General features: G+C 39.3%; 1 pseudogene; it reads left to right on the top strand.

Moving 5' to 3' along the window:
• The first annotated feature begins 6,482 nt into the window (after window positions 1–6,482).
• On the top strand, window positions 6,483–6,580 carry LOC120106694 (annotated as a pseudogene).
• Window positions 6,581–10,733: the final 4,153 nt, after the last annotated feature.

The following is a 10,733-nucleotide window of genomic DNA, read 5'->3' as shown; positions in this document are numbered from 1 at the left end:
TAGAGTTCTTTAGAAGAATTCTGCATTAAGGATCAAAAGTCTTTGGAGCTAAAGTCTTGATCAAGTTTTCGTGTGGATCACCATTGGAGGGCGGACACTTGGACGCCTCGTAGAGATTGTACACTTTGGATTAGCATTTGAGGTATTCTACTAATTCTGCATTTATTTTATATTATTTGATTGTAATCATTAAGGTGATCTAGGCTTAAAAGGGTTTCATGCATAGGAACTTTATTAAGAAAATTTTAAAATCCCTAGCTTCCGCTGCCCATTATAACATGCTAGAACCCTTCACTTAGCACGTGCAACAAGCTGTTAAACCCCTAGGTTACCCTAGTGGACGAGTGTTGTCTCGTGAGGGTTTTCAGGGATGCTACCCACAAACATCATGAATGATATGACATGAGATTCTAATAGAAATATGAAATAAATCTTAAGTTAATACACATGTAATTAATTGATATATATTTTCAAGCATGGCAACTATCAAAGTAAGGAAAAAAAAAATGATCATGTAGTGTGCATGAAATCACATGATTTTCTCAGAGTACTAATACCTCCACCACAACCGGGCACCGCCTGAGTTTTAGGTGCACTACTCAAGCTCACAAATGTTTTCTACAATTTGTTAGAACTTGATCTATCAAATTTTCAGAATATCACATGTTGTCTAAATTTGTCAAGAATGGCTCGCATGTAAAGAAAGAGCTATCAATCCCAACTAAACAACCCGGGTACACAGAGGTCCAACACAATGGAGTCAAACCAGTCATTACCACATGTCACTAGGTTCAGCCTAACCAACTCATTCATGCTTATTTTTATTTCATTTCATATATATTTTTTTTTTCAATACACATGACAACTACAGCTATCCAACCCCATTAGGCTCTAGTAAGGTCCATGTAGCGAGCTTTCAGTCAATGACCCCTGATCCAGTTGGCTCAAGACATTAGGTGAAACACCCCTCGGACTTAATTACTCGAACCAGACTACGCCACGAGGCCAGACTTGTCATCATAAGTATATTTATTTTATATATATATATATATATTTTTGAATAATAATTATGCAAGAAAAGAAATGGTAGACTGAACCATATAAATATTTTTATTATATATGTGACTGCATCGTGACTATAGGTCAACCAAAGTCGGATCATAAGGCACCTAAGTAATCTAGTCGGGATATTCAACCTCTATTTTTATGTGAAAACCAAATCCTGAACCTTATGGTACGAACAAGGATACTCATACTTCTTTTATAGATGGGGCTAACAAAAATGTAGTTAACAAATATGAACTCCTGAGGCCTTCCTATTGTCATTAAGTACACGTGTGGGGATCTAATAATAGGTCTCTGATCAGTCATAGTATGCATGTGTTCCTTGCCTTAATAGTTGCACACACTCAATATGAAAATACATGTGCATTTGCTCAGAAAAGAAAGTAATAGAATAAATCAAATGCAAAAACAAGTTTTTTTTTTTTTTGATCAAAATATTTCTCTCCCCCCAACTTAAACATTGCATTGTCCTCAATGTAAAAAAATGCAAGAAAATTATATATTAGAGACAATAGAGAAAATAATAGAGAGAAGAAGAATACCTTGAGCTGTTGATTTCCAGAAAAGAAGACCTACAAAATAAGAAGAAAACTAGAAATAAAAGAAAAAATTTAATTCTAACTAATATACACGTACCTTGGCCATCATGCTCAGTCATAAGAAGGCTCCTCCAAGGGACAGGAGTCCTCTTCATCTGCAAAATTTTCAAGAAAAGGTTTTAATCTGTGTCCATTAATCTTAAAAATTTTGCCATCCTGTGGATTCTCAATTTTAATTGCCCTGTGTGGAAAAATAGTTTTTACAATGAAGGGACCTGTCCATCTTGATCGTAACTTTCCAGGAAACAGATGTAAGCCAGAGTCATACAAAAGAACTTTTTGTGCAGGTTCAAAAGATTTTCTTAGAATTGAGTTATCATGCCGAATTTTCATTCGTTCATTACAAAGTCTAGCATTGTCATACGCATCCCGTCGAATTTCATTCAATTCACTTAGTTGTATTTTTCTGGCTAAACCAGCATCTGATAGTTCAAAGTTTAATTTTCTAATGGCCCAATACGATTTATGCTCTATTTCAACAGGTAGATGACATGCTTTTCCATAGACTAGCCGATACGGGGACATACCAAGAATAGTTTTATAAGCAGTACGGTAAGCCCACAATGCGTCAGAAAGTTTTAAAGACCAATCTTTGCGTGATGGATTCACCATTTTCTCTAAAATTCGTTTAATCTCCCGATTAGCTAACTCAACTTGGCCACTAGTCTGCGGGTGATAAGGAGTTGCAATTCTATGAGTGATACCGTACTTTCGTAATAGGATCTCAAAAGGTTTATTACAGAAATATTTTCCCCCATCACTAATTATAACCTTGGGCATTCCAAACCTAGAAAATATGTTTTCTTTAAGAAATTTTAAAACTGGTTTGTGGTCATTTGTTCGACAAGGCACAGCTTCTACCCATTTGGACACATATTCTACACCAACCAAAATGTACTCATATCCAAAAGACGGTGGGAATGGGCCCATGAAATCGATGCCCCACATGTTAAAAATTTCAATAGCAGTAATGGGCTGAAGAGGCATCATTTGCCTACGAGTTAGACTTCCAACACGTTGACATGGGTCACATGTCCTACAGAACTCGTGGGCATCTTTAAATAGTGTAGGCCAATAAAAACCACATTGCAACACTTTAGCTGCCATTTTCTTAGATGCAAAGTGTCCTCCGCAAGCATTGGCATGACAGAAAGAGAGTACACTTTGTATCTCATGATCCGGAATGCATCTTCTAAAGATTTGATCATTACAATACTTGAACAAATAAGGGGTATCATAATAATAACTCCTTACTTCACCGCAAGAAATTATTCTTATCATTCGATCCCCAATGCCCCGGCATCCGGTTCGTGACAAGAAAGTTTACAATATCAGCATACCATGGCATAGTAGAAAGTGTAAACAATTGCTCTTCAGGAAACGAGTCCTTGATGGGCAACTGTGGCACCAAATCATGAACAACTAGCCGTGATAAATGGTCAGCAACCACATTCTCGACTCCCTTTTTATCTTTGATAGTGATGTCAAATTCTTGGAGTAGAAGTATCCATCGTATTAAGCGTGGTTTGGCCTCTTTCTTATTCAGTAAATATTTTAGCGCTGCATGGTCCGTAAAGATAACAATAGGAGCACCAAGGATATAAGAGCGAAATTTGTCTAATGCAAATACTACTGCAAGCAATTCTTTTTCAGTGGTGGTGTAATTCATTTAAGCATCATTTAAGATTTTGCTTGCATAGTAGATGACATATGGCTTATTATCCTTGCGTTGTCCTAGGACAGCTCCTATCGCATAGTCACTAGCATCGCACATGATCTCAAAAGGTAATGACCAATCAGGTGGTCGCACGATGGGTGCAATGCTAAGCATAGCCTTCAATTTTTCGAATGCCTCTTGACATGTTTCAGTCCAATTGAACGGTGTATCAAGGGATAGGAGGTTACATAATGGTCGGGCTATGACACTAAAGTCCTTGATGAACCTCCTATAAAATCCTGCGTGACCCAAAAATGATCTAACATCTCTAACCGTCTTGGGTGCAGGTAGCTTGGCGATTAGGTCAATCTTAGCTCTATCAACTTTCATGCCCTTCGATGAAACAATATGTCCTAGGACAATTCCCTTTTGCACCATGAAGTGGCATTTCTCCCAATTTAGTATCAGATTCTTTTCCATGCATCGAGCTAAGACTGCTTGTAAATGTAATAAACAATCATCAAAAGAATCGCCAAAAATAGAAAAATCATCCATAAACACTTCTAAAAATTTCTCATTCATTTCTTCAAAAATGCTAAGCATACATCTTTGGAATGTTGCAGGTGCATTACACAACCCGAATGGCATCCGACGAAAAGCGAATGTGCCAAAAGGACAAGTGAAGGTAGTCTTCTCTTGATCCTCAGGTGAAATTTCGATTTGGTAGTATCCGGAATAGCCATCGAGAAAACAATAGAATTTGTGTCCTGCAACTCTTTCCAAAACTTGGTCTAGGAAGGGTAGGGGAAAGTGATCTTTCCTAGTGACCAAATTCAATTTTCGGTAGTCAACACACATGCGCCAACTCGTCGAAACACGAGTTGGAACTAGTTCACCCTGCTCATTTTTGACTACCGTCAGACCTGCTCTTTTGGGCACGACTTGAGTAGGACTTACCCACTTGCTATCGGAAATTGGGTAAATAATACCCACGTCAAGCAACTTGAGGACTTCTGCTTTAACCACATCTCTCATCGTAGGATTCAACCTGCGTTGCATTTGTCTTCTGGTTTTGGCATTGTCCTCCAAATATATCCGGTGCGTGCAAATTAAAGGGCTAATCCCCTTCAAGTCTGCAATAGACCACCCTAAAGCTCCTCTATGATTCTTTAGAACACCAAGTAATTTTCTTTCTTGGGCATGATCCAGATCAGATGAGATGATTATAGGAAATGTGTCATTGGATTCAAGAAAGGCATACTTGAGTTCCTTCGGTAAAGGTTTCAACTCGAGCTTAGGTGTTTGTTCATGGGATGGTACTATCTTTGCTTTTCGAGGTGGCAGCTGTTCAAATTCCTCTATTCGCGGTCTCCACCCATTGACCATCATGACATCCGAGTTATCTAAAATAGGTGGGACCGTATCATCAGCAGTACCTTCAGAACACCAATCTATCAAACCATTGTCGGCCGATTCAGTAAATATTTCTTTTAACAAATATTCTTCCACAATGGTTTCAACCCATTCAACTTCTTTACTTTCTTCATGTTCACTGGGTTGTTTGCCTATACTAAAGACGTTCAGTTTCAAAGTCATATTGCCAAAAGAAAGCTTCATGACACCATTCCTACAATTGATCAATGCATTAGAAGTTGCAAGAAATGGGCGTCCTAAGATGACCGGAATCTGAGATGGTGAATTGGAAGCCGGATGTGTGTCCAGTACGATAAAGTCAACAGAAAAATAGAACTTGTCTACTTGGACCAACACATCTTCGATAATTCCTCTAGGGACCTTCACTGACCTGTCAGCTAATTGTAAGGTGACAGTTGTTGGCTTCAACTCACCCAAACCGAGTTGCTCATATACCGTATATGGCAACAAGTTCACACTCGCCCCTAAATCTAGCAATGCTCGCTCAATCCTAAAATCGCCAATGATGCACGAGATAGTTGGGCAACCTGGATCTTTATATTTAGGGAGAATGTTATGCTGTAAAATTGCACTCACATTTTCAGCCAGAAATGCCTTCTTCTTGACATTTAATCGATGCTTGACAGTGCACAAATCTTTCAAAAATTTTGCATATGAAGGCACTTGTTTGATTGCATCAAGAAGAGGTACATTGATTTTTACTTGCTTAAAAAGCTCAAGAATTTCAGAGTTTGGTTCAAGCTTTTGCAAGGGCTTTAATCTTTGTGGAAATGGTGCAGGAAAAGGACATTCAATTTTTTTAGTAGATGTTGGTGCTTCGGTTTCTTCGTTATCCTTTTCTTTTGTCTTTAAAGGGTCAGAATCAGGTATGGCTTGAGTTTGTTCTAGGACTGGTCGGTCAATAACTTTTCCACTTCACAAAGTTATTATACTCTTTGCTTGCTCTTTATGCGAAGTTGAAGATGATGCATTGCTACCGCCGTAGACTTGAGGGTTAGGTTGTGGTTGAGCTGGTAGCTTACCCTTCTCTTGAGCACTTAAAGTAGTGGTCAGCGTTGTCAGTTGATTTCTTAATTCATCATTGATTTTAGCTTGACCTTGCATGAAAGATTGCAAAGTTTCTTCGAGACTGGATTTTTGAGGGGGTGCGTGTGCATAATGAGGTTGCGGAGGTGGAGGAGTTGGGTTATATACTTGTTGAGGTTGGTCATTCCTCCACTTGAAATTTGGATGGTTCTTCCATCCAGGGTTGTAAGTACCCGAAAAAGGATTATTGAAAGATTTTTGATAGGTATTCATAACATTGGCCTGATCGTGCAAGACTTCCTTGAATGCGGGTATTGTGGGGCAATCAGTGATGAGATGGCCAGGCATCTCGCAAATCCTACAACACTCGCTGTTATGTTCTATGGTCTTGACGGGTTCAATCCTTCTAAGTTCAATTTCCTCTACCTTCCTAGTAAGGGCTGCCATTTTAGCCTGAATATCATCCTGAGTATTCAGGTTGTAAAGGTCCCCGTGTGGAATGCTAGTAGGCTTAGGCAAAGGTTTATTCACTCTGTCCCCTGTATCCTATAATTGTGCAGTCTCTGCGAGAGAGTCTAAATAGTCCCATGCCTCATCGGGTTGCTTTTTCAGAAATAGACCATTGCACATAGTCTCTATAAATTGTTTCAATTGTGGAGACAACCCTTCGTAAAGGAAACTAATGGTTCTCCATGTTTCAAAACCCATGATGAGGACAAGAGAGAAGCAAATCTTTAAATCTCTCCCAGCATTCATAAAATGTTTCATGGTCTTTTTGTTGGAAATTACTAATGTGCCTTTTCAAAAAGTTAGTCCTTTGTGCGGGAAAGAATTTTTTCAAGAATTCTCTTTGCATATCATGCCATGTTCCTAGCGATCTAGGTCTCAAGGAGTTCAGCCATGTTTTGGCTTTATCCTTCAAGGAAAAAGGAAACAAGGTTAATTTAAGGACATCTTCCGATACATTTGGCACTCTAAATGTGATGCTAATTTTCTCAAAATCCTTAAGGTGAAGATAAGGGTTCTCGGATTCCATTCCATGATACTTTGGCAGCAATTGAATTACTCCTGGTTTGATTTCAAAGTGTCCTACATTTTCAGGAATAATCATGCATGAAGGTTGACTAGTCCTAGTGGGATGTAAGTATTGTCGAAGTGTCATAACTGGGGGTCTACCTTCATTACCATGGTGACTTCCTACATCATCATCAGCCATCTCACCAGATCTGAGATTTTGCGAAAAAGTTTCAATAATGTGATCTAAGGAATTGTCAAAAGGTTGTCGACTTAGGCGTCCAGTGTTGTCCCTATTCCAACCTAGCATACAAAATTTCAGAGTTTATTTATTTGTTTGTTTTTTTTGTTTTTTGTTTTTTTTTATTTTTTTTTAATGATTACCCTTGATCTTTTCTTAAAGTTCTTATCAATTTTCAAGTAGCAACAAGGGTTAATGAGATATGATGATAATAAAATTCTGATTCTAAACAAAAAATTAAACACAGAAAATTCAAAGCGGACAGCAGCAAAGTTTATATTAATTTTATGATCATAAAATCAGACCGTTCAGATGAAAGAAACATGTGTCCTACAGCAGCCGACGAAATTTGAGTACAATCAGACGGTGGATTACTCAGATATCAGAGTTTGATGCAGACGGTGCAGGGAATAAAAAAACAGCAATAAAGTTTTTTTTTTTGAAAGAAAAAGACTAAATACTAAGATACTGATTAAATCTAAAATTATACTAATAAATCAGCCGTTCCCAGGCAACGGTGCCAAAAACTTGATGCAAAAATAAAATTGTTCTCCCAAGTACAGGAGAATCGCACAAGTAGTAAATTCTCGGGAGTCCGAGGTCGAATCCTCAGGGAACGAAATATGTATGAGATTATTTAATATAATTTTAGATTAATTAATTTAATAAATTTATGGATTAAAATTATGTTTTGATTTTCAGAAATTAAAATGCAGAGAATAATAAACACAATTCAATGAAATAAAAATGGTAGGGATCTGGAATCCCCCTTGATGATATTGCATCCAAGGAATAAACTCTATGGTTCTTGATTTAAGATTTAATGTAGGATAGATCTAATCATGGTATATGTTTCATGAACATATGAACTCAATTTCTAAGCATTCATCGTGCTTTCTACGTCTACGACGAATCAAATACTAAAGCAATCCATATATCAATAATCATAATCCATTAAAGATCTATGTATGAAATAACTACGCATGGATCAAGAACATTTCAATAGATATAAATCGTTAAAAGCAAAAGTTTAGAGTTTACTTCAAAGAGCAATACATCAAAGGTTCCTCCATCACCCTTCCTAGGACTTTAGCCTTCCATTAAAAACTTTAATCCCCCTTTCATTTTCTTTCTTTCTTCTTTTTTTCTTTTATTTTCGGAAACAGGGCCTCCCCTATTTCCCTTCTCTGTTTTTTTTCTTTTCAATAACAGGGACTTCGTTTCCGAATGAGGGATGGCAGACTCTGTTTTTTTTTCTTCTCTTTAAACCCCCGAGAGCCTCCCTTCCCTTCCCAGCCGAGAGGGACATGCGGTGGAGATGGCCGGATGCGATGAAATCCCGGGAGAAGGGGATGGACGTGGACGGCTAGAGATGCTCGCGGACGGAAGGATGAAGCTGTGGATCCGGAAGAATCGGACGCTGGATGAGGGGTCGCACGCAGATCGACCGCAGGGCGTTGAACGCGGAGATGCGTGTGGGAGCTGAGATGCAGATCTGGAAGACGTGGATGGATCGCGATCTTCGCAGGATGCACGCGGAGGCTGGGAAGATGATCACAGAAGCTGGGATCCCGGGAGATTCGGGATGATACGTCGGACGGGATCATGGAAGAATGATCACACGCGCTGGAACGCGGAGTCGGATGATTGCGAATGCTGGGATCTCGAAAGAAGTTTGAGGTGCGGAAACTGGATCACGGACGCCTGCGGGATCTTCGAACGCGGACGGCTGCAGGATGTTGGGAGGTTGGGAGGCGAACGGATGAACTCGGACGCTGGATGGGAGGTTCGCGGATGAGGCAGAACTGGGATGAAGTCGGGACTTGGATGCTTGAATGCATGGGATGCAGACATGGAAGCTTCACGGGCGGATCACGATCACGGAGCTGGGATCTCGGCTGAACAAATGGACTTGGAAGCCTGGATGCATGGGACGCGTGGAAGAAGCTTCATGGCAAATCGCTGAGAAGAGGTGGACACGGATCCTGGGATGGCTGAGCTTGATCGTTGGATGTGGCTGCACCTAGTCGGCTAATGCTCCTTCTAGTGTGCAACTGGGACTGATCCCATGTGGTTGACTAGTCACCTACTATGATGCATCTTTTTGAACCCAATGTGCATTTTAACTTTGATTTCCGATCACCTGCACCCTACAAAAATATAATATTAATACAGCACTTCTATCATTATGTGTTAGCAATAATACTAATTTAAGTGATGTGTAGATCGCACTTTTGTGCTCTCATCATATATCCATTTACATCCAATAGGTACTATACCTTCTGGTGAATCTACTAAAGTCCAGACTTGGTTGGAATGCATGGAGCCTATCCCTGACTTCCTCGCTTCCATCCATTTCTTGGAATCGATGTCTAACATCGCATCTAACATCGCCTCGTTGTAGGTATTGTGATCCTTACAATGATCCCTTTTTCCCATAAGGTACTTTTTAGTATTTTCATGATATTCAAAAGCTAGTAAAAGATCAATTTGTTATTGCATATGAATGGCACTATGAATACTCATATCATGTTGCTTCGAATCAGGTATTGCGTGATGAACTAATATCTTTGCATGAATAAGAAGGATTATATATTTATAACTTACCGAGGGACCTTTTTGTAAATTTTTCAGCAAAGTTAAGGTGCATGATTCATAAATGTAAATCTTAACAATTTTCTAGTAACTGGCATGGATAACAGCATGTGAAAAATGCTAAAGACGATTACTATAATATTCAGCTTGGTGTGGGATGCTTGGGTTTTGGGCTGGACTACACCCAACCCTCATCGGCTCATACCCTCAAACCGTTTATTGCACCAACCTTTTATATGAACCAAGGATCTGACTTGTGAAAGGACCGATTATGGGTAGCATTACTCGGCTATTTATCCTTTAATTAAGAGGTTTCTGCTAACTTACCTGTTGCCCAGAGATGGTCACCCAAGAGGGGGGTGAATTGGGTGTTCTAAAATTTTTTGACTAATTAAAACAAAACACACAAGTGTATGTGCAAAGGTAAAACTAAAGTAGCAATCACAGTCAAACGCAAACACACAAAGATTTATAGTGGTTCGGAGCTTCCACTGCTCCTACATCCACTCCCCCAAACACCTTTGGGAATTTCCACTATAATCAGTGATTACAGTACGGTAGTTTTGCGAGTTCACTACCCAACTCGTTGTTTTACCCCGGACTAACAACGAACCCTACAATCCCCCAATTTAACCTAGGCTTGGGACGCCTATCCCTTGTTCCAAGTCCCTTGACTGGAACAAGCACAATAAACAAAGGTTTTACAAAGATTTAAAAGCTCTTAATGAAGCAAATATAACAATGAGAAATAATAAAACCCGGAAGAACCTTTTAGCCGTTGGAAGCGTGGGTAATGGTGGTTCTTCCGATGTGGATCGCGTTGGCTTGAATGTGAGCTTTGAATGCCGAGTGGGAGTGAGTAGTTGAGCACGAAATCAGATGGGAAAGCTTGAATGCACTTGATTTCTCCTCTTGAAAGCTCTAACTCCCTTGAACCTCTTTTTCTTTCTTCTCTCTTGAATGATCTTGTGTTGGGTTGGTGAGAAGTTGTTGGAAGGCACTTAAAAGCTCCCTTTTATAGCCCAAAAAGCAATAGATCCGTTAGACACAAAATATGACCGTTTGAAATTCAAATTTACCTGAAAAGTGTGTCAGTCACGTT

Source organism: Phoenix dactylifera, unplaced genomic scaffold, assembly GCF_009389715.1.
Source record: "Phoenix dactylifera cultivar Barhee BC4 unplaced genomic scaffold, palm_55x_up_171113_PBpolish2nd_filt_p 000606F, whole genome shotgun sequence".
NCBI classification, from domain to species: Eukaryota; Viridiplantae; Streptophyta; class Magnoliopsida; order Arecales; family Arecaceae; genus Phoenix; species Phoenix dactylifera.
Note: the sequence above shows the minus strand (reverse complement) of the source record. Positions and strands in the feature narration are given on the sequence as shown.